Source organism: Panicum virgatum, chromosome 5N, assembly GCF_016808335.1.
Source record: "Panicum virgatum strain AP13 chromosome 5N, P.virgatum_v5, whole genome shotgun sequence".
NCBI lineage: Eukaryota > Viridiplantae > Streptophyta > Magnoliopsida > Poales > Poaceae > Panicum > Panicum virgatum.
In genome coordinates this window covers 42,918,430-42,939,884 of record NC_053149.1, presented here as the reverse complement: position 1 = coordinate 42,939,884, position 21,455 = coordinate 42,918,430, and the positions used below count along the sequence as shown (strand labels likewise).

The following is a 21,455-nucleotide window of genomic DNA, read 5'->3' as shown; positions in this document are numbered from 1 at the left end:
TTTAACCCATTGACAACGAAATAGAGGTATCTTCAACGGCCCATAGTCGAGTTCCCAGATCTCTTCAATGTAACCAAAATATGAGTTCGTTTGGCCACTAGAGTCGGTGGCATCTATACGGACACACACTATTTTGATTGGTGCTCTTGTTATCTTGGGCTCTTGTATAAAATGTGTAACCATTAATTTCATATCCTTGGTACATCAGGATTGAATTTGCCGGACCCTTGGCTAGCCAAGCTAGCTGCTCATGAATTTGATCGTTGGCCATGACTTCCTTTTGCAACCAGGTGGCGAATGTATCGTTATGATGTTTTGTAATCCATGTCTCAGACTTCAAAGGGTATATACTTCGCACAATTTGCATGTGCTCCTCCATGTATGGAGCCACCAAGGCTGATTGTTGCAGAACTGTGAGATGTGCTTTGCTCAACGTGGCATGATCTGTGGCATTTACTGATTTTCTTCCAAGTGTGCCCTTTCCAATCAGCCGCCCCTCATGACGTGATACTGGAATCCCAATTGGGCAGAGTTCTTCCACGTAGTCAACACAAAATTCAATGACCTCCTCTGTGACATAACCCTTAGCAATTCTTCCTTCTGGATGAGCCCGATTACGAACGTATTTCTTTAGGACTGCAAAGTATCGTTCAAAAGGGAACATATTATGAAGGAAAACAGGACCGAGAATACCAATCTCTTTGACCAGGTGAACTAGAAGATGCGTCATAATATTGAAGAATGATGGAGGAAATATCATTTCAAGACTGACTAAACTTTGAACAACATCCTCTTGTAGCCTGCTTAAACTCGATGGATCGATTGCCTTCTGAGAAATTGTGTTGAGAAATGCGCATAGCTTTATAATTGTTGCTCGAACATTAGCTGGTAGAATACCTCTAAGTGCAACTGGAATCAATTGCGTCATCAACATGTGACAGTCATGGGACTTTACGTGTGCGAATTTCTTCTCTTTCAAGTTCAGTAGCCTCTTTATGTTTGAAGAGTAGCCTGATGCGACCTTGATACTGTTCAAACAGTCGAACATACTTTGCTTCTCTTCCTTACTAAGAGTGTAGAACGCATGACCTAGGTAATGATGTCTTTTATCCCTTTTTTCTGGATTTAGGGCGGCCCATTGTTTCATACGTTGAAGATCTTACCGCGCTTCCAATGTATCCTTTGGCTTACCGTAGACACCAAGGAAGCCTAGAAAGTTGACACAAAGATTCTTTGTTAGGTGCATCACATCAATTGCGTGGAGGACCTCTAAGACTTCCCAATAAGGTAACTCCCAAAAAATACTCTTCTTCTTCCACATAGGTGCACGTCCGTCATCACTCTGCACTGATCTGCTGTTGGGTCTTTTTCCGAATACTACTTTTATATCTTTGACCATTTCAAACACCATTTTCCCACAACGGTGCCTAGGCTTGGTACGATGATCTGCCTTTCCATCGTAGTGAGCATGCCTCCTCCTTAATGGGTGCTTGATCGGAAGAAATCGTCGATAACCCATATACACAATCTTCCTACAGTGCTTGAGGTACATGCTGTCGGTTTCTTCTAAACAATGGGTGCATGCCCTATAACCCTTATTGGATTGTCCGGAGAGGTTACTTAGTGCTGGCCAATCGTTGGTGGTTACGAAACGCAATGCACGCAGGTTAAAATGATCCTCTGCGTGCGCATCCCACATACGAACACCCTCATCTTTCGACAACAATAGAATATCCTCAATCAGTGGTTTCAGATACACATCTATATCGTTACCGGGTTGCTTTGGGCCGGGGATAAGCACCGACATCATAATGAATTTCCGCTTCATACACAACCAGGGAGGAAGGTTGTATATACAGAGTGTCATAGGCTAGGTACTATGGCCACTGCTCTGCTCATCGAAAGGATTCATGCCATCCGTACTTAAGCCGAACCTTATATTCCTCGCATCATTTGCAAATGTTGGGAACCTTATTTGCCAGCATACACAACTTTTTTTTGCCTCGTATGTTGTCTCCGGCAAGGTGTTACCCTCATGGAGTAAGTTTTTTAAAAGTTTCAACAACTCCTCGAATCTCTTGTCAGACAAACCATTTGATGCCTTCCATTGCAATAATTCCAATGTGGTACCCAACTTCTTTTGGTCTTGTTTGCAATCAGGGTACAATAATATTCTGTAGTCCTCCAACATACGCTTCAGATCTCTCGATTCCTTTTCTGTTTCGCAACCTTCCTCAGCTTCGCGCAGCATCTGACCAAGATCATCTTCTACAACGTATCCTTCAGTATCTTCTTCAGGCTCACCCATTGCAGTGTCATTGAAAAAGGAATTATAATTGGCTGCAAAGTCAAGAATCATGTCCACTTCTTCTACATTATTATCTAGCACAATTCCTCTTTCGTCATGCTTGGTCCAAACATAGTAGTTCGGCATGAAACCACTATTGAACAAGTGACTATGGATGGTTCTTGATGATGAGTAATCCTTCTTATTCTTACAAAATTTGCATGGACAACGAACGAAACCGCCATACTTGTGTTTCTCGGCCGCTTCTATGAATTCATGCACGCCATCCATGAACTCCTTTGAACGCCGGTCGGCCATGTACATCCATTGCCGACTCATCTGGGTCCACAATACATTTATATACATCATTGTACTGTACAAATAGTTCATTCATACTAACAATTTATAACAATATATTTATATAATTGATAATGCATATAACTATAATAAATAGATACTATTCACTTATCAAATAAATTGAAAAAACATATAAATACAATAATTTGATAGTATTCAAATATCAAATAAATTGATAATGTATATAACTACAATAAGATGCTACAAATAAAAATAATTATCGCATATATAAACTAAATCAAGTAATAACTGTTTCTAAAAATTAATTGCTAAGTTATAAAGAAAAATAACTAACCTTTTTTCAAAAAAAAAGCAAAAATTCGCCTCCCCTCACCCCACTCAGCTGCCATGAACAGTGAGTTCACGGCAGCTTGAGAGGGGGAGGGGCTGGGGTATTTATAGGCTCGGGCCAAAGGCACCGGTTGATTTCAATGACCCGGTGCTAAAATTAATTCAATAGCACCGGGTCAAGGCAACAACCGGTGCCTTAGGCCCGAGCTCCTGGCAGCTGCCACGTTTCATTACCATAGGAACCGGTTATTCCTATAAACCGGTGCCTTTAGCGCAGTCTTCATTTGGTACCGGGTGGTGGTTCAGACCGGTTCCTATGGTGACGCATTGGAACCGGTTGGAACCACCACCCGGTGCCAATTGCCCTCCACTAGGTCGGTCGATGGCCAAAGGTACCCGCTGCTGTTGCAGCCGGTACCGATGGTACCCATCGTTACCGGCTGCAACAGCAGCCGGTACCTTTGGCCAGGACCGATGGCCCGTTTTCTAGTAGTGCTCCTTAGTGCTTGAGCGCACCATGTTTGTACGTGGAGGGGCTTGTAGTCTTGCGAGACCACACCAACCGCGTTTGTGGTGTGGCCGCCACAATGTACTAGGGGAACGAGGGCCTCGGTGGTTTGGCCGAAAGCTCGATGGTGCAGACAGCGGAGAGCATCCGGGAGAGGCCTTCTCAGAGACCCATTTGCGAGTGGGGAATGACCAGGGCTATCCACGGAGTTACCCGACCGGGAGCTTGACCCTTGCGAGGGGCTCCAATGAGGACTAGGGGGAAGCGTGAGCTTCTCGATACCTCGGGAAAAAGTCGCCGTGCCGGGAGTGATCCTTGACTCATCTCTTTACATTCCGCATTTACTTATTGCACTTAAGCTTCCGCATTTACCTCTAGAATTGCCTTGTGTCGTTGATAGGATAGGTTCTTTTGAGTGCTTTCCTTGACGTTTAGAGATAGTCACACATAAAAAAAACTAGTGCACATCTAGGTAGATCTTGTGTAAGTTTTTATATGTGCTTGAGCCTTTAGATTTTAGAATTCCCTAGTTCACCCCCCACCTAGGGCGTCTCGGTCCTAACACCACTCTGTAGTGGTGACGGCAGCGGCGGTAGCACGGGAACACGCGACGTGTTGCAGAGGGGACGAGGCGGCCCAGTGGCAGTGCGGCGTGGGGACGCGCGATGCTGCGGCATTGAGGGGACGTGAGGCGGTGGAGGGGAGTAGGCGAGGCGCGGTCGCGCGGCGGGCGGCGGTAGGGAGCAGGCGAGGCAGCGGGGAGCAAGCGAGAAGGCAGGCGGCGGCGAGTAGCGGACGAGGCACGGGTGCGGGGTCGCGGAGCTAAGGGCTTCTTTGGTTGGTGACCTGGCCAAGCTGCCTGGGCCAGGCAAGCAATCTAGGCCATCAGATTTGAGCGCCTGGGGTCAAGATTGCTGCCTGGGAGCAGCTGCCTGGCTCAGGTTACGAGGTGAGGTGGCAGCGGTGTCGGGGGAGGGTGGGGAGAAGACGCTGTCACGGCTCACGGGGAGATAAGGTTCGGTTTTTCGGCGAAAAACCAGAGAAGAAACTGTTTATCGGATTTTTTTTTACAGACTTGATCGGTAGTTAATTTCTGAAAACTGAATTTTAAAAACCGAACCTAACCAAATTTGCAGTTTTGACAGATTGCCCAGGCTTAATGACTCACACCCCAGGTCACCAATAAAAATTTCAATTAAGCATGGCATCCCATATGCTCCAGCCTTTCCACGAAGTGTCATTTCTTTAATTTCTTAATGAATTCAGAATACACAGGTTACTGGTTACAGTTTACAGGGTCCTTCCCCATTATGTGTTTAGCCATTTCAGCGAATGCGGGTTCACACTTAGCTGAACATTCGCCTTTGCAGGTCCCTTGAATAATTTCTGTCTCCAATTCCAGCAGTCTGCAGTTTATATCTAATAATGCTGTTAGAATGCATTAGATGGCTTTGATTTGTCAGGTATGAGACTACCAAATCATTTGTGGTAGTTCACTAGTAACGAAGAAACAAAATGATTTCCTCAATGTCTTTGCATATTGAAAAGAAAAGCATTCCAGATTTGAAGATCGTATCTAAAGTTAACACTGAACAAAATATTTATATTCAGATATAGTGATGACCTGATTCTTTGCCTAATCATAAACATTTCACGAAGTAAAGTAGCAGCCATCTATTTACCTTTTCATGTCAAGAAGATGCTATTCAAAAATGCATATCCAGTGACCACACCACCCTCATTTAGTGAAGCTGCCTTCGTTCTCATCAAACAACCACACTGGTAATTTATGATGATCTTGTCCTTGTTCCTGAATTATTCAACAATCAAATGTTCAGTGAAATATGGAGACATATGAATGCTAAAGCGGTTGACGATGTACTACCGCAGGTAAGCTCCAAATATCCCAAATTCAGAAACTGCATTCTCCCTGGCACAGGTGCCCTCGCGAACAAGATAGCAGGGAGATGATGGTGGGAAGATCCTTTGCATCAGGATGTATGCTGCAAGTTCATTGTTTCCATCCTTCCGCAGGCGAAGCAATGTGTCACGCAGTTTATCCCCATAAATATTGTTCCCTGCCCAGAACACCAAAGTTGCCCGTTGAGTCTGTGCTTCAGAAAAATTGACGATAGTTTGGAGATGGAGATCATACCGCCACCCTCCCTTTGCGGCTTCAGGACAAACGACTCCGGTGATTCAATAGCAGACATCACTATGTTATCATTCTCCAAGCTCCACAGTCCAGCAAAGCATTTCCGTATTTTCTCGATGTCGGTTTTGTTATCAAGAAATCTGGTAAGAAGTTCAGGTTAATGACAGAAGAAGAGCATCACTGTTATATACAGAACGGAATCAGATGGGCATGACCTTTTTATTTTTGCCCTCTTCTGATAGCTGTAAAATTATAGAAATAGCTCATTTTGGAATTCCCAGTTTAATTTCCATACGTAAAAGCAACCCACAAAGAGAGAAGCTGGTAGCCGACCCAGTCTGAAGAATAGGCAATATTACAAAATGTGAATTACCTCTCTAGAACATTATCCTTTGCTAGTTCCTGCTGAATCCTTTTTGTTCCAACAAGATGGTACGATATTGAAGGGCACTTTATTGCAGAAGATCGCTCAATCAAACTTCTTGCTCTCCATTCCTACAGAAAAAGAAGGGTACTTTAGTGAAAGCCAGCTACCTCGGTTACATAATATGAACATGTTATCGCCATAAATTAACAGATTAATTAATGGGCCGCGAGTGAGCTGGGCTTAATGAAGAAATTAAAAAAGACTTACGAATCAGCTCCTGCGTGAGCGTTTAGGCTATGTGGGCCATGTATCTTTAGATTTAGTTCAGTTTGAGTTAGAGATAGAGTCCGATATGGACACGTTAGTTTAGATTGTTGTCCAAGTCTCCGGACTATAAATATGTACTCTATGACATTTGTCAAGAAAGAACGTCATCACGTTTCGCAAACAACAAGTCTCGGCGCACCGCCACCCCTAATTCTAGGGTTTCATCCAAGTAAGCGTCATGCTGCCCTGATCGCTTCTTGCGATCATGGCAGCGTTGTTCTTACTTTTACTTTGGTATTACTCGTACTGAAGCGTTTTTTATGATGAGTAGTGCTAGTTATCATGATATTCGTAGCATGATTTTTAGTAGATTCATCGTGCTTTTGTTGCTTATCATCTACGAATATCATGTCATATCTGCGCGATCATGTTTTAATCTTATGCTAATTCTCGTTGCATAGAATTAGTTGCGCGGAGACAACACCCTGCTTCTTTTCTATCTAGTAGATCTAATATGTTATGGTTTGTTCTTATACTTAAGAATTGGCTTAATATCTGCTAGGTTAGGCCTTGCAAACGAGTTGGATGATCTGGTGACGTATTAGATGCCCTGCCTTAGTCTTAACAGGGAATTGATCCGAGAATCGGCTTTCGCTTATTCTTAGGCTTCTATTCTGGTTAAGGTTTGGTTGTTTATTATGCTCGCTAGGCCTAACTACGTGTAGAATGTTCCGATCTAGCAGTGAAGCTTTTACCGTCGTGGATTAGATTAGCTAGATTCAATTGAAGCATCTTTACAGTTATTTGCTTTATCCATTATCATCTGGATATGCAGATCCAATCTGACACCGGGACTCGATCGGCTCTTTAAAGCCGATACAAGAGTCGTCCCGGGGAGCCGACCACGGCTCGGACTAATGTTTACATGTGTTTGTGTATGCAGGCAAATCGTTGCAAGCACGTCCGCACCTTCCTGATCAGGTATAGGTCAGGTGGCACGCCCTGCGTCTTAGAAAACCGTGGCGTGTGCCAGGATTGCTGGTCGTTGACGAGGGAGCAGTGCCTGCCAGCGCCTCGGCGACCTCCCGGCTCTTCGTGTTGCCTATCGCTACTCGCCGGTGGGTTTTGACCGACAACATATTCTGGCACGCCTGGTGGGACCGTCATCAGCAACAACGCCCGCCGCAAAGATGACAGGACCTCAGGACCAAGCACCGATTCCGCCGGTCACCAAACCCGTCACATATGAAGAGCTGACTCCAGAACACAAGCAGAAATACGATGAGGTCAAAGCTCAGTTCGAAGCCGATCTCATCGGCTCTTTCGAGAGGACCCGCAACCACGGCATCAGGTGGAAGGGGTTCTCACCCGAAGGCGCTCTAGACAACGTTGACTTGTCCGTACCATCAGAGGAGCGCACCAGAACCCTGCGCCAGGAGATGAACTACATGGTGGCTCACACGCTTCATTGGCACTCAGAAAGCCGGGTGAATGAGCTTGAGCGTGTGGCACATCGTGTCGTCTAGGAGGTGATCAAGAACCAGTACTCCCCATCAGGACCAATCCTGGGGAGTCACAGGGGAGAAGCCTTGCTCCACTCTAGGTCACCAGTATCGTACTCGCTCACGGCCCCAGGACCGCAAGGTTCGCCAATCTACGTCGTCCACAAGATCGGCGGTGACCCTAGAGAAGGCCAGTTCCTGAGCGAGCCACCTAAGGAGATCCCGCACGGCTACACGTGCATGTACATACCTGACAGCATCAGTCCAACGCGCGCGGGACAGCTGGCAAATACGGGAGCTTCAGGGACAGATGCGGAGAAGCAGGCATGGCTAGCGAAGTACGCTACCGGGCCGTGTGCTGAGCCCTCGGCCCCAGGAGTTCTGAATGTGGAGCAAGTCAGTGCAATATTAAGGGACCAGTTCGGTATCTTGCCCAAGAGAAAGACGATCGGCTATTCTAAGCCATATCCAAGTGATTACGACTTGATCCCGTTGCCACCCAAGTATCGGCTCTCGGAGTTCACCAAGTTCAGCGGGTCAGAATGGGCCAGCTCTATTGAGCATGTGAGCCAATACCTAATGCAGCTCAGGATGATCTCAGTGTCGGATCCTCTAAGGATCCGTTTCTTCTCCCAGTCTCTCACGGGTTCAGCCTTTGGGTGGTATACATCACTGCCCCCAGATTCGATCCGGACTTAGAGGCAGCTAGAAGATCAGTTCCACACCCAGTATCACTCAGAGGCTGCTGAAGCCGGGATTGCCGAGCTCGCCCAAGTCAAGTAGAAGTGAGGGGAAAGTGTGTCGGAGTACTTGCAGCGCTTCAGAGAAGTTAAGAATCGATGCTACTTATCGCGCATCACAGAGAAGGAGGCAGTCGATTTGGCAGTTTTGGGGCTCGCTAAGCCGATCAAAGATCTGGCTTTTTAGTTGGAATTCACTTCTCTAGCGCACATGGTGCAGAAGCTCACAGCGTATGAACACTATCACCCGGAGCTGTACCAGGAAAAATTCAAGCGCCATGTAAACATGGCACAAGCAGATGACTCCGATGATTCTAGCGGGGAACAAGAAGTGGCTGCGGCAGAATGGACCTGGGGGGCAAACCCCGTCCCGTGCAAGTGGGTCAAACAGAAGGGGCTTGTGAAGGGCTTTGACTTTGACGTGGCTAAGGCAGAGCAGATATTCGACTTACTACTCAAGGAAAAGCAGTTGAAGCTCCCAGAGAATCACAAGCTGCCAACAACGCAAGAGCTGCAGGGAAGGCTGTACTGCAAGCGGCACCACTCGTTCACCCATGCCACGAATGACTACAAGGAGCTGCGTCGGCAGATCCAATCGGCTATCGAGCAAGGCCGATTGATTCTGGCCCAACACACGATGAAGGTGGACAGTCAACCATTACCACAAGCTAACGTGGTGGAGCTATCGGATTCTAGACCTAAGGGCCAGAACTTGGCGTTCCAGATTAACATGGCGGGACCCATGCGCCGCCGTGACGAGCAGAGGAAAGAGGCCGCTTCTGGCAAACGAGCCCAGGATGAAGACGAGCTGGAGCAGCAACATGTTACTGAAGAACAAGTGCGTCACATCCGCAATCAACTCCCAACTTGCAATCGGCTTCTTGAAAAATACCAGTATCAGTACAAGTTGCGCCGCCGATATGAATCGGAAGACGAGGAGTATGAGCACTGTACAGGGAGGACGTTGGGGAGGCGCCAGGCTATGCGCGACCACTGGCATTGCCCGTTCTTCAGGTATTGTTGGAATTCCGGCATGAGCCGATTGCCTACTATCGATGATTGCTTGGAGTGCAGGCCTCGGGGGCGTCAGCAAGGCGAGACGTTGGTGTTCCAGTGCTTGGGGCCCAAAGCACGTCACGACAACCATATTGAGCGGCCATCCAAGGATGATCTTGAGCTAGAAGGGGGAGATAAGTATCATCATCCACGATAGTGTCCTGACGGGCTCAGCCGCTCACAGAAGCGAAGAGTGCAGCGCTTACGCAATCTCGAGGAGGCAGAATCAAGGTACCTCGACGTGCTGAGGAAAGCGCGTCCGGATCTCGCGGAGCAAGTCAGGCACCCACGAAGGGTGGAAAGGTGCCCTCCAAGGAGGGAGTGGCGCCCCAAGCAGCCAAGAGCCGATGAAAAGCCATCGGCTAATGTGAATATGGTGTTCGTGCTCCCGTCGGAGTTTCGGGCACCCCAACCAGAGGAATTGGTCGTCGCGCAGCTGGATCTTGGTCCACAGCCGATCATCTTCGAGAAGCCCAAGGAGAAAAGCTACAAGCACCTGAAGGTATTATATCTCAAGGGCCTCATCGACGGCAAGCCTGTGAACAGGATGTTGGTCGACACTGGCGCCGCGGTCAATCTAATGCCGTACTCAGTACTGTGCCGATTGGGTCGTTTTGCTGCTGATCTTATCAAGACCAACGTGATGCTCAATGATTTCAACGGCCAACCATCGGAGGCATAGGGCATCCTCAATGTGGAGTTGACAGTTGACCGCAAGATCGTCCCAACCATGTTCTTCATCGTCAACAGTAAGAGTACGTACACAATGCTGCTTGGGAGGGATTGGATTCACGTCAATTGTTGTGTTCCTTCCACGATGCACCTGTGTTTGGTCCAATGGGATGGCGACGAAGTAGAGGTGGTCCGTGCAGATGACTCCAGCGAGGTTTCGCTCGCAAACATGAACGCCTAGGACGTAGAAGGGCAAGAGCCGATCTCAGGGATCACACTGGAAGACTGTGATCGGATCGAAGCAACAAAAAACAGATTGAGGCTGGTCTTATCCACTGGCCTCATAGAATAAATACATCCTGGCACGCTACGGAGCCTAGCAGGTTTAGAGAGGCCGGTCCTAGCGACCGGCCCCAAAAAATAGACAATTCTTGTTTAGAGTCGAAACTGTTACATTGTGGAAAGACTTTAACCTGCTCTGGCAGTTGGTTAATTAATGAGCATTCAGTTTCGAGTGGTAATATAGAGACGGCCGGCCTGAGCGGTCGGCCGAAAATTTTCTTTTGTCATCTCCCCATGTTTGCTGTCGAAGTGGCAGATGATGACGAGTCGCCTGCGTCCACAGTCAATTTTACAGGCGACGGCAAGTTGGGGTACGGGTTTACATCAGCTGACGATTTGAAGGAAGTTGATATCGGTCCCGGGGATAAGCCGCGACCAACATTTATCAGCAAGAAGCTAGACCCGAGCCTGGTGAGCCGATGATAGCACTGTTGAAGGAATATCGGGATTGTTTCGCGTGGGATTATACTGAAATGCCTGGTCTGGATAGGAGCATCGTCGAACATCGGCTCCCGCTTAAGAAAGGATTTCGTTCGTTTCAACAACGAGCAAGGCAGATGAAGGCTGAAGTCCTGGAGGAGTTCAAGAAAGAGGTGCAAAAGATGTTGGACGCAGGATTCATCAGGCCATGTAGGTATGCAGAATGGATCTCCAGTGTGGTCCCTGTATAGAAGAAGGATGGCCGATGGAGAGTCTGCGTGGATTTCAGAGACCTCAACAGAGCGACGCCAAAGGACGAATATCTGATGCCCGTGGCAGAAACATTGATCAACGCCGCTGTCGGTCACAAAATGCTGAGCTTTATGGATGGTAACGCCGGCTACAACCAGATCTTCATGGCCCTAGAGGATATAAGCAAGACCGCGTTCAGAGTACCAGGCGCGGTCGGCTTGTTCGAGTACTTGGTTATGACCTTTGGATTGAAAAACGCCGATGCAACGTATCAACGCGCCATGAATTACATTTTTCATGATCTCATCGGCAAGCTGGTAGAAATCTACATTGATGATGTCGTGGTCAACTCCACATCGGCTGGGGGGCATCTGGAAGATTTGCGTAAGGTTTTCGAGCGGACTCGGAAGTTTGGGCTCAAAATGAACCCGAAGAGATGTGCCTTTGGCGTATCGGCCGGTCAGTTCTTATGATTCCTGGTACATGAGCGAGGAATCGAGATCGGCTTGAAGAGTCAAGAAGCGGTAAAGACAATGAAGCCGCCTACTACGAAGAAGTAATTACAGAAGCTCATCGGCAAAATCAACTTTGTCAGACGATTTATTTCCAATCTGTCTGGGCGTATCGAGCCGTTCATTGGTCTGGTGAAGATCAAGTCCGAGGATGAGTTTCACTGGGGGGCAGAATAGCAGCAGGCTTTTGATGAAATCAAGGAATATTTGTCGAAGCCTCCAGTATTAGTTCCGCCTCAACAGGACAGGCCTTTCTACGTGTACTTGTCCGTGGGTGACACTTCCATCGCATCGGTTCTGATCCAGAAGCATGACGATCAGGAGAGGGTTGTCTTCTACCTCAACAGGCGCATGTTGGACGCCGAGACCTAGTACCCTGAGATTGAAAAGCTTTGCCTTTGTTTATTCTTTACATGTACATAGCTTCGACATATTTTGCTCTCGGCGGAAACGATCTTCATATGTAAATCGGATGTCATCAAGCATATGTTGTCGGCTCCTATTCTAAAAGGCCGACTAGAAAAATGGATGTTTGCGTTGTCAGAATTCGATATCCGATATCAACCTGCAAAGGCAGTCAAGAGACAGGCACTGGCGGATCTCATTGCAGACAGGGTCAACACTGACGTGTCCACACTTTTTTTACGTGCCTGGGCCATGTTTTTTGACAGATCGGCTTGTGATGATGGGTGCGGCGTAGGAATTCTTTTGGTATCGCCTCGTGGGTCGACTTATTCTTTTTCCATCAGGATGACTACTCTATGCACCAATAATTTAGCAGAGTATGAGGCCATTCGCAAGGGGATGGAATTACTCCTGGAAGCTGGTGCAGAAGCAGTGGAAATATTTGGGAATTCGAAACTGGTGATTTCTCAGCTCACGGAGGAATATAAATGTGACAGCGAGGCTCTTTTTTTTATATGGATGCAGTGCAGTGAGTTGATGTCACAATTCATGTACATTAATTTCCACTGGATTCGAAGGACTTTGAACAGTGAAGCCAATGACTTGGCACAGATGGCTTCCGGATATAAGGAAACAGCCAATGGGGTCGATGTAGAGGTTTAGTTTCTAGAACCTGGAGACTGGAGAGCCGATATCTTCAATTATTTGAAGGATTCGGCTCAGGGGGTACCCAGAAGGATAAGACTCAAAGCTATGAAGTATGTTCTGATAGGGGACGACATGTTCTACAGGACTTTGGAAGGACTGCTGCTTAAATATTTGGGGCCTTCGGAGTTGAATCGGATCTTGCATGAGGTTCATGAAGGAGCCTGCGGTACTCATCAATCGGCTCATAAGATGAAATGGCTGATTAGACGATCGGGATATTACTGGCCTACCATGCTTGAGGATTGCTTTAAATATTACAAGAGATGTCAGGCATGTCAGAGATTTGGAAAGATTCAGATGGTGCCGGCATTAGTAATGAATCCTATCATTAAGCCATGGCCATTCAAGGGTTGGGCCATGGTTATGATTGGCCAGATTAACCCGCCATCTAGCAAAGGTCACCAATGGGTGTTAGCTGTCACGGATTATTTCACAAAATGGGTGGAGGCGGTACCCATGAGGTCGGTGGCATCGAAAGATGTGATCAGTTTCGTTAAAGAGCACATCATTCATAGGTTTGGGATTCCTCAGACCATTACGACCGATGGAGGATCGGTCTTTATATTGGAGGAATTTAGAAAGTTTGCCGATGACACGGGGTTCAAGCTGATCAGATCATCCCCATATTATGCCCAGGCTAATGGACAGGCTGAAGCATCCAACCAGAGCCTTATCAAGCTGATCAAAGGGAAGATCGATGAATATCCTAGGCGCTGGCATGAGGTGTTGTCAGAAGCTTTGTGGGCATATCGTATTTCATGTCACGGATCCATCAAGATGTCACCATACCATCTGGTCTATGGTCAAGACGTTGTGTTGCCATGGGAGATCACTGCTGGATCAAGGTGTGTTGAGTTTTAGAATGATCTATCGGCTGAAGAGTATGCAGCCTTAATGAGTGATAATGTGGAGGATGTTACAGAGCTAAGACTTTGGTCACTCGAGAAGATCAAGGAAAACAAGGCTAAAGTTGCTCGTGCATACAACAAAAAGGTCAAGCCGAAAGAATTCCAAGTTGGAGACCTAGTTTGGGAGGCAGTGCTACCATTGGGAACTAAAGACAAGAAGTATGGTAAGTGGTCTCCTACTTGGCATGGACCGTATAAGGTTGATCAGGTCCTGCCTGGAAATGCGTACATGCTTGAAGAATTAGATGATGTCAAGTTTCCTGTAGCCGTCAATGGCCAACACCTCAAGAAATATTTTCCGAGTATGTGGGAAGGCGACTAACAAGAGCTGATGAGATCCATCTGGCTGCATTATAAAAGGCCAACACGTTGAGTTGGCCAGTAAAAAAAGAGAATAAAAAAATGATGAGATAGGCCAATACGTTGAGTTGGCCAGTAAAAAAAAGGCAAAAATGAGATAGGCCAACACGTTATCGGGAAGCTACAGGAGATCACCAACAAATTGCTGATGCCGCCAACACTGCTGATACCAGTATGACGAGCAAACTTTATTTCTTATTGCAAAATACTTGGGAATTTTGAATTTAAATAGCTTAGCTCCTCAGTGATATGCTAGATTCCTACCAGAGTCATATATACACATTTAAAAACCTTATACATATGCTGCTTGTGTTTGCGTTGAGCATTGTCAAATTCTTTGTGATCCTTGTGAGATTCGCTTCATATTTTTAAGATCAAGATCACGTACACTCCATGTACTCAACCACTCATATGCTGACTTCTACACTAGAAGTTACGCAAGTATATGCCTTCCATCCATAAAAATGCTCCATTCTTTTTTTGACAGAACTCTTTATATTCATCATGTAGAAAGATTTGGGCTATGTAAAACAAAAAAAAGAAAAAATATAAATGTTCGTGCCCCAAAAAGCATAAAAAAATGGAGAAAGAAAAATGAAAGATAGCTCATATCTCAGTAAAAGATAAAAGGAAGAGTTCTGCAAAAGGGGATGCGAGTTCCAGCCACAAAAATTCCACACACATGCACATCTTGATCTGATTGTATGACTTGCTTTCTCTATTGGATCCGGTCTTTGACTTTGCAACATGTGCGACCCGAGTATGCTACCTCTTCATTCCCTACCCAGAACTCCACAAAAAGCCATACTAGAGATAGGGAGAAAGGAGGCAATATAATGTCTTGGTGAGGAATCATACACATTGAGCGATTTGAGAGAATCATTTGAGGAGTGAAGTTATTTTCTGTTCAAAAGATCCAAGTTGTTTAGCAGGAGGAGTAAAGTCGATTCGTCTCTTTGCGTCAGCTATCAGTAAAGAATCAGCTATAGGAAGAGCAACATCAGAAGAGCTGAGGCGCTGAGTCCATCATGCAGATTGAGGCGTCGACTATACAAAGTTTCAAAGCATTCATACTTTGAAACTGGGGGGCATGTGTTATCGCCATAAATTAATAGGTTAATTAATAGGCCGCGAGTGAGTTGGGCTTAATGAAGAAATTAAAGGAGGCTTACGAATCGGCTCCTGCGTAAGCGTTTAGGCTATGTGGGCCATGTATCTTTAGATTTAGTTCAGTTTGAGTTAGAGATAGAGTGCGATATGGACACGTTAGTTTAGATTGTTGTCCAAGTCTCCGGACTATAAATATGTACTCTATGACATTTGTCAAGAAAGAACATCATCACATTTCGCAAACAACAACTCTCGGCGCACCGCCACCCCTAATTCTAGGGTTTCATCCAAGTAAGCATCATGCTGCCCTGATCGCTTCTTGCGATCAGGGCAGCATTGTTCTTGCTTTTACCTTGGTATTACTCGTACTGAAATGTTTTTTATGGCGAGTAGTGCTAGTTATCCTGATATTCGTAGCATGATTTTTAGTAGATTCATCGTGCTTTTGTTTCTTATCATCTACGAATATCATGTCATCTCTGCGCGATCATGTTTTAATCTTATGCTAATTCTCGTTGCATAGAATTAGTTGCGCGGAGACAACACCCTGCTTCTTTTCTATCTAGTAGATCTAATCTGTTATGGTTTGTTCTTATACTTAAGAATTGGCTTAATATCTGCTAGGTTAGGCCTTGCAAACGGGTTGGATGATCCGGTGACGTATTAGATGCTCTGCCTTAGTCTTAACAGGGAATTGATCCGAGAATCGGCTTTCGCTTATTCTTAGGCCTCTATTCTGGTTAAGGTTTGGTTGTTTATTACGCTCGCTAGGCCTAACTACGTGTAGAATGTTCCGATCTAGCAGTGAAGCTTTTACCGTCGTGGATTAGATTAGCTAGATTCAATTGAAGCAACTTTACAGTTATTTGCTTTATCCATTATCATTTGGATATGCAGATCCAATCTGACACCGGGACTCGATCGGCTCTTTAAAGCCGATGCAAGAGTCGTCCCGGGGAGCCGACCACGGCTCGGACTAATGTTTACACGTGTTTGTGTATGCAGGCAAATCGTTGCAAGCACATCCGCACCTTCCTGATCAGGTATTGGTCAGGTGGCACGCCCTGCGTCTTAGAAAACCGTGGCGTGTGCCAGGATTGCGGGCCGTTGACGAGGGAGCAGTGCCTGCCAGCGCCCCAGCGACCTCACGGCTCTTCGTGTTGCATGTCGCTACTCACCGGTGGGTTTTGACCGACAACAGAACCCCAAATATCTTTTTTCAACTTCCACGTTCTGACAAAAATATTTGATGCTCCTGTAGGTCAACATCTAATGAATCAAATTAAAAACGAAGATTTAAAGAGTTTCCTGATGGAAGCTGTAAGAAAACATACTGCTTGTGAAGGGTAATCGTTCGGTGAGTAACCTGCTCTGAAGTAGACGAGCAACTGGCCACCCATTCCTACATGAGAAAAGGTAACAAGGTTTTATGTTATACTTGTATCATTGAATCTGACATCCATGCGAATTTTCTTGAAGAGAAAAGTGAACGTACACCATGAGTGTACCATCAGACCAGAGCTCCCCTTCTGCTTGTATTGCTGCCAGCGTTTTGCGAATAGTTGTGACCCCATACGTGACACAGAGTTAAAGAGAAGGGTTAGTTGGATCCATGCCACTACAATTTCTTGAAATTGGATTTCATATTGAAATCCACAGAGTTGTGGTGGCATGAATCGAATTTTCCCTTAAGAGAAACATCTTGATATAATTTTGAAAACGTAAAATTGGGATACAATTTGAAAACGATGAAACACTATACACCTTTCCAGTGTCAAATTAGTTCCTGAAGATTTTAATATTGTTTATCAAATGTGAAGGATATCTTTCTTTCAGGGCAACAGTGATCCAATACTGGTCATACATATATCTCTCTTCTTCTTGAACCACCACCAGGACTACTGCACTGTATATGACAGAAACTTCAGCCAGTGAAGACTTCGGAAGTCAAGTACATTTTGAACAAGAAGCTATGCATCATCCATACGTAACCTTGGATTGTTGTACTCTGCCCATGCTCTAGCTAGCGCTTCAGCATGCTGGGTGATAGCTGTGTTCCTAACAACATTCGTTTGATCAAAACCGAGCTCCCTCTCTTGCATTCTAACCAGGTTTCTGCATAGAGTATCCAGCTGTTCATGTTATGTATTGGCAAAACAGAACGAAAAACAAACAGGAAAAAAAAGGAAAATGATTCATATACAACTGGAACACGACTAGTGTTATTATATAGGTCCAATTTAAATCTGACTCCCCATTTTGAACTATAAGTACTACAGCCTAGTTGCACGTTCTGGTTGTATGTATAGCATTGTTGGGAAAAAAAACTGTCCAGTAAAAATATCAAGAACGCAACTCTAATAATGCATACATTTAATATAATTAATTAATTAATTTCCAGGATTCACTGCAAGTACGGAAATAAATAAAAACTGTGGAATTTATTCATGCATATGTAGACTTGTAGCCAGGGCCAGGGTTGCAAAGAAACCATGAAGTCACAATATGTGTTCAGGGTGAGGAATTTGATTTCTGAATTAGACATGGTACGTTCACTTCTTGGCCAGCGGTGACCAATTCACATTCATTTGTAGAACGCCCCCCAACACATGAATGAGATATATCGGATAGGAATAGGATCTCATATGCCTTTTTTCCTGACCTATGAAGCTCAGATACGCCACAAGCAAGGCCATTGGAAGATGTAGAATTGTAGAAATGGTGTTGAGCTCCACTTGAAGAAGCAAGTCAGTTGCTCCATCTACCATGTAGTCTGACCTTATAAGGCCTAAACGAATTTCCTGAAAAATTTATCCATAATTAACCATTTGTTAGGTTAGCAAGAACTTTTAGATTTTTTTAACTGATGACTGGAACTGAAAGAAGCTGCGTGGTTACCTCTTTCTTGTTTAGTTCCATCATCTCAGAGTGAATATCTAAAAGCCTTTTAGTGAACAAATCCACCTGTTTCGTTCTGAAAGAGAAATATTGCAAATGCCAGGTAACGAGAGTATACAAAACTGAAAACACTTGTGAAAGCTTTTTTAAGTAATTGATTGTAAATATGCTCCTAAATATTGCACTTCATTAACAGATAAATAGAGATAAAAATAATCATTTTTTTATTTAGTACTGGATTTATGCCCAACTCAATGACTCTGCAAGTTTGATTCATGGCCACTGGACCATTTGATGTTGATGGTGAATCCCTTTTAGGCCGGCCTGCTTTCCGTTTCAAGAAAATCAAACTTTCATTTATTGTGTTAATGCAAATGGAAATAACCTTGCCAAAGTCTGTTGCAAGAACTCCCCGTCCAAGCTCACACGGTCTGTAGCTCGTTAAAAAGAGGAGCCAACTCAAGCGCCTGCTCCCAATAAAATTTTGGAAACGCCATTGGCAAAAGAGAAAACGGAGCATGCAGCAGACCAACGCCTTGGGCTTTTCCTGATCTCTGCAGCCAAGAGTATGTCCATTGTCAATTTTCTATTATCATAATGACAAAAATCTATCCAGAACTGCTGTTTTATAATCGAGATGTAAGGTCCAAGAATTGTCAATCCATAGGTCTGTGATTAGAATTTGGCGTACTTACTACAAAAGTTTCAATAATCTAAACCGACAAACATAAGAGCACTTGAATAAATGAGTTCTAGAATGTTAAAGGGAGCCCTACTTGGAAGCAACTCAGTGAGTTTCTTACTAGCGAGATGGCATAGTTGCAAGGCGCTAAGATATAGTGACATCTATCACACAGCAATAGCTAGCTAGTAGCTATCATAACTTTCCTTATTAGTTACTCCCTCTAGTTCCCTAAAACATGTCGTTTTAAACATCGACACGGTCTTTGAAATATAACTTTTTGAAATACAACTTTGACTACTAATTTTTTCTATGAAATATTTTAAAAATATAGTCAAATATGCTTTTATGAAACAATGTTTCGAGATGAATCTACTCATACTATTTTCGCATCTCACAACAACTCATAAAAATTTATTTGTAGTCAAAGTTTAAAATAGTTGACTTAGGACAAACTCAAAACGACATGTTTTAGGGAAGTTGTCACACCCGGTTTTAAGGACAAAACCGAATGCATAACTATATGTATGCCAGGATCAAGTTTCATACGTATAGAGACATCATAAGTGAATAATCAGTAACAGTATCACGTAAAAGAGAATTACAACAAATAGAAGATTATCAGAGTTATACAGCTTATCCTGGAAACGAAGGCTCCAAACTTCACAGGCAATCGACTGGGGGTTGCGTACGCCTAGAACTCAGCAACATCTTCAAAATACTTCTTACACCTTCTCCTTCTGAGCAGCAGTAAGCAAGGGTGAGTACACTTATGGTTGGTACTCAGCAAGGCCACAAGAAATAACCAGAATGTGATTTATATCCATCTTTAAGTTTATTAATCATGTGAGGGTCCAAGCCGCTCTTGACCGTGAGCACGGCTAACCGGTTAGTTTTAACTCTGCAGAGGTTGTACACTTTCACCACAATTCGCGTAAAAGTTCCGAAGAACTTTGAACCCAACCACGCAATGTGCTAGCTAGGCACAATACCACACTTCCAAGGTGTGATTGCATAGGGACGCTACGAGGCCTTTACAAAGAATCCCTATATGTATGTGTTGGTCCCTGCCGTTGCGGTCTATCAGAAGACACAGCTTCCTTCACCCGCTCCACAACACAAACTCATAACCACCAAGCGAAACAACCCCAACACAACATATAGTTCATCTAATTACTTAGCCAAGACCAGAGCCATATAGTATTGTGGTTGTACGGTTTTCTTGGGTGGTTCTCCATGTTCCAATTAAATCAAGTACTCTTGTATATAAGCATAGATAGAAAGATGGTTAGGGTCACTTGCCTTTCTCCAACGAAAAGCTACTCTTACTACTCTTCAGCTTTTGCTCACTTGCAATTCTTGATTCTTCAAGCTTCAACAACGATCCGCCTACTCGAAGTAATCATCGAGCAAACATACAAAGCAAACAACAAGTACAACTAAGAACAATATACCAAAACAAAAGAAAGGCATAAAAAGAATGCACTAAAGGATAGGGCTCGTTGCTATGATTACGAGAGCGCAAGAAACGCGAAAAATGGAGCTAAAACGGCGATTCTATGGGTTAAACGGTGAGTCAGGAATTTATTAGTCACAATTAACCAAAGGGTTAAGGACTAACAGAAAAGATTTGTAAGACACAGAAAACTATGCTCACAGAGGATAACAAGGTCATAAAGCTATCGCACACGTTGCAAGGATCACTTGAGCGCGAGAATCGATGAAAACGGAGTTGAAACGAAGAAGTTATGATTAAAACAGGGTTCTATGGACTTATCTTCGATAGATTTTAAAGAAAAGGGGCTAGCTATAAAGAAACCAAGGACTAAAATGAGATTAAACCTAAACTACAGGGGTTAGCTTGCAAAACTATGCACTAAGGATGGCGGGTTCTATTTTGGAAAAGCTCAGGGTGTTTTCCGTAAAGATTTGGACTAAAACAGAAATAGTTTTGAACTGCGATGGACGGAGGGTTGATTTTGGAAAAATGGAGGGGTTTATTTGCAAAAATGACCACGGTTGACCGGTATTTGGTTTAGTTGACTCGGGTCATATTAGATCTGGGCCGCTGGATCTAAATCGGACGGCGGGAGTGGATTGGGGTGGGCTGGCGGCGGCGCAGAGCGCCGGCGGCGGCGCACGGCAGAGAGTCTCCGAACTTCGCAGAAAATGACCGTCCGGGGCCCGAAATCGAGCGCGACTAGGCCGGGGAGCAAACGCGCGGGGCGGGAAAGTGATCTAGGGCAGCGGCGCGGGCTCTCATGGCCGGAGTGGAGCTCGCGGCGGCTCATGGCGGGGCGGCGGCGACGGTGAGCAGGACCGGTCGGAAACAAATGCGAGGGAGGGGGAAACGGGCCGGCGAGTTCCTCTACCTCGACGCGAAGCTCCGAGATGGTTCGAAGACGGCGGGGTGCGACAGAACGGCCACGCGGCGGCGACTCCGAGCTCCAATCGGCACGGCGGCGGAGGATAGGGTTTTGCGCGCGGTAGGAGGCGGCTCTGGGGCGAGCGGCGGCGGAGCAGAGCCGGTGGGCGCGGGCGCGCGCGCAGGAGCGAGAAGGGGAGGGGAGAGAAAAAAAAGGCCGGAGAGCTCCCTTGCTACCTTGCGAAACTCTGGGGCGGTGAACTTGTCGAGGAGAAGGCACGGGGTCGACGG

General features: G+C 45.3%; 1 pseudogene; it reads right to left on the bottom strand.

The window, feature by feature from the left end:
• Positions 1 to 5,129: 5,129 nt before the first annotated feature.
• Positions 5,130 to 21,455, bottom strand: part of LOC120674819 — a 34,790-nt pseudogene continuing 18,464 nt past the window's right edge.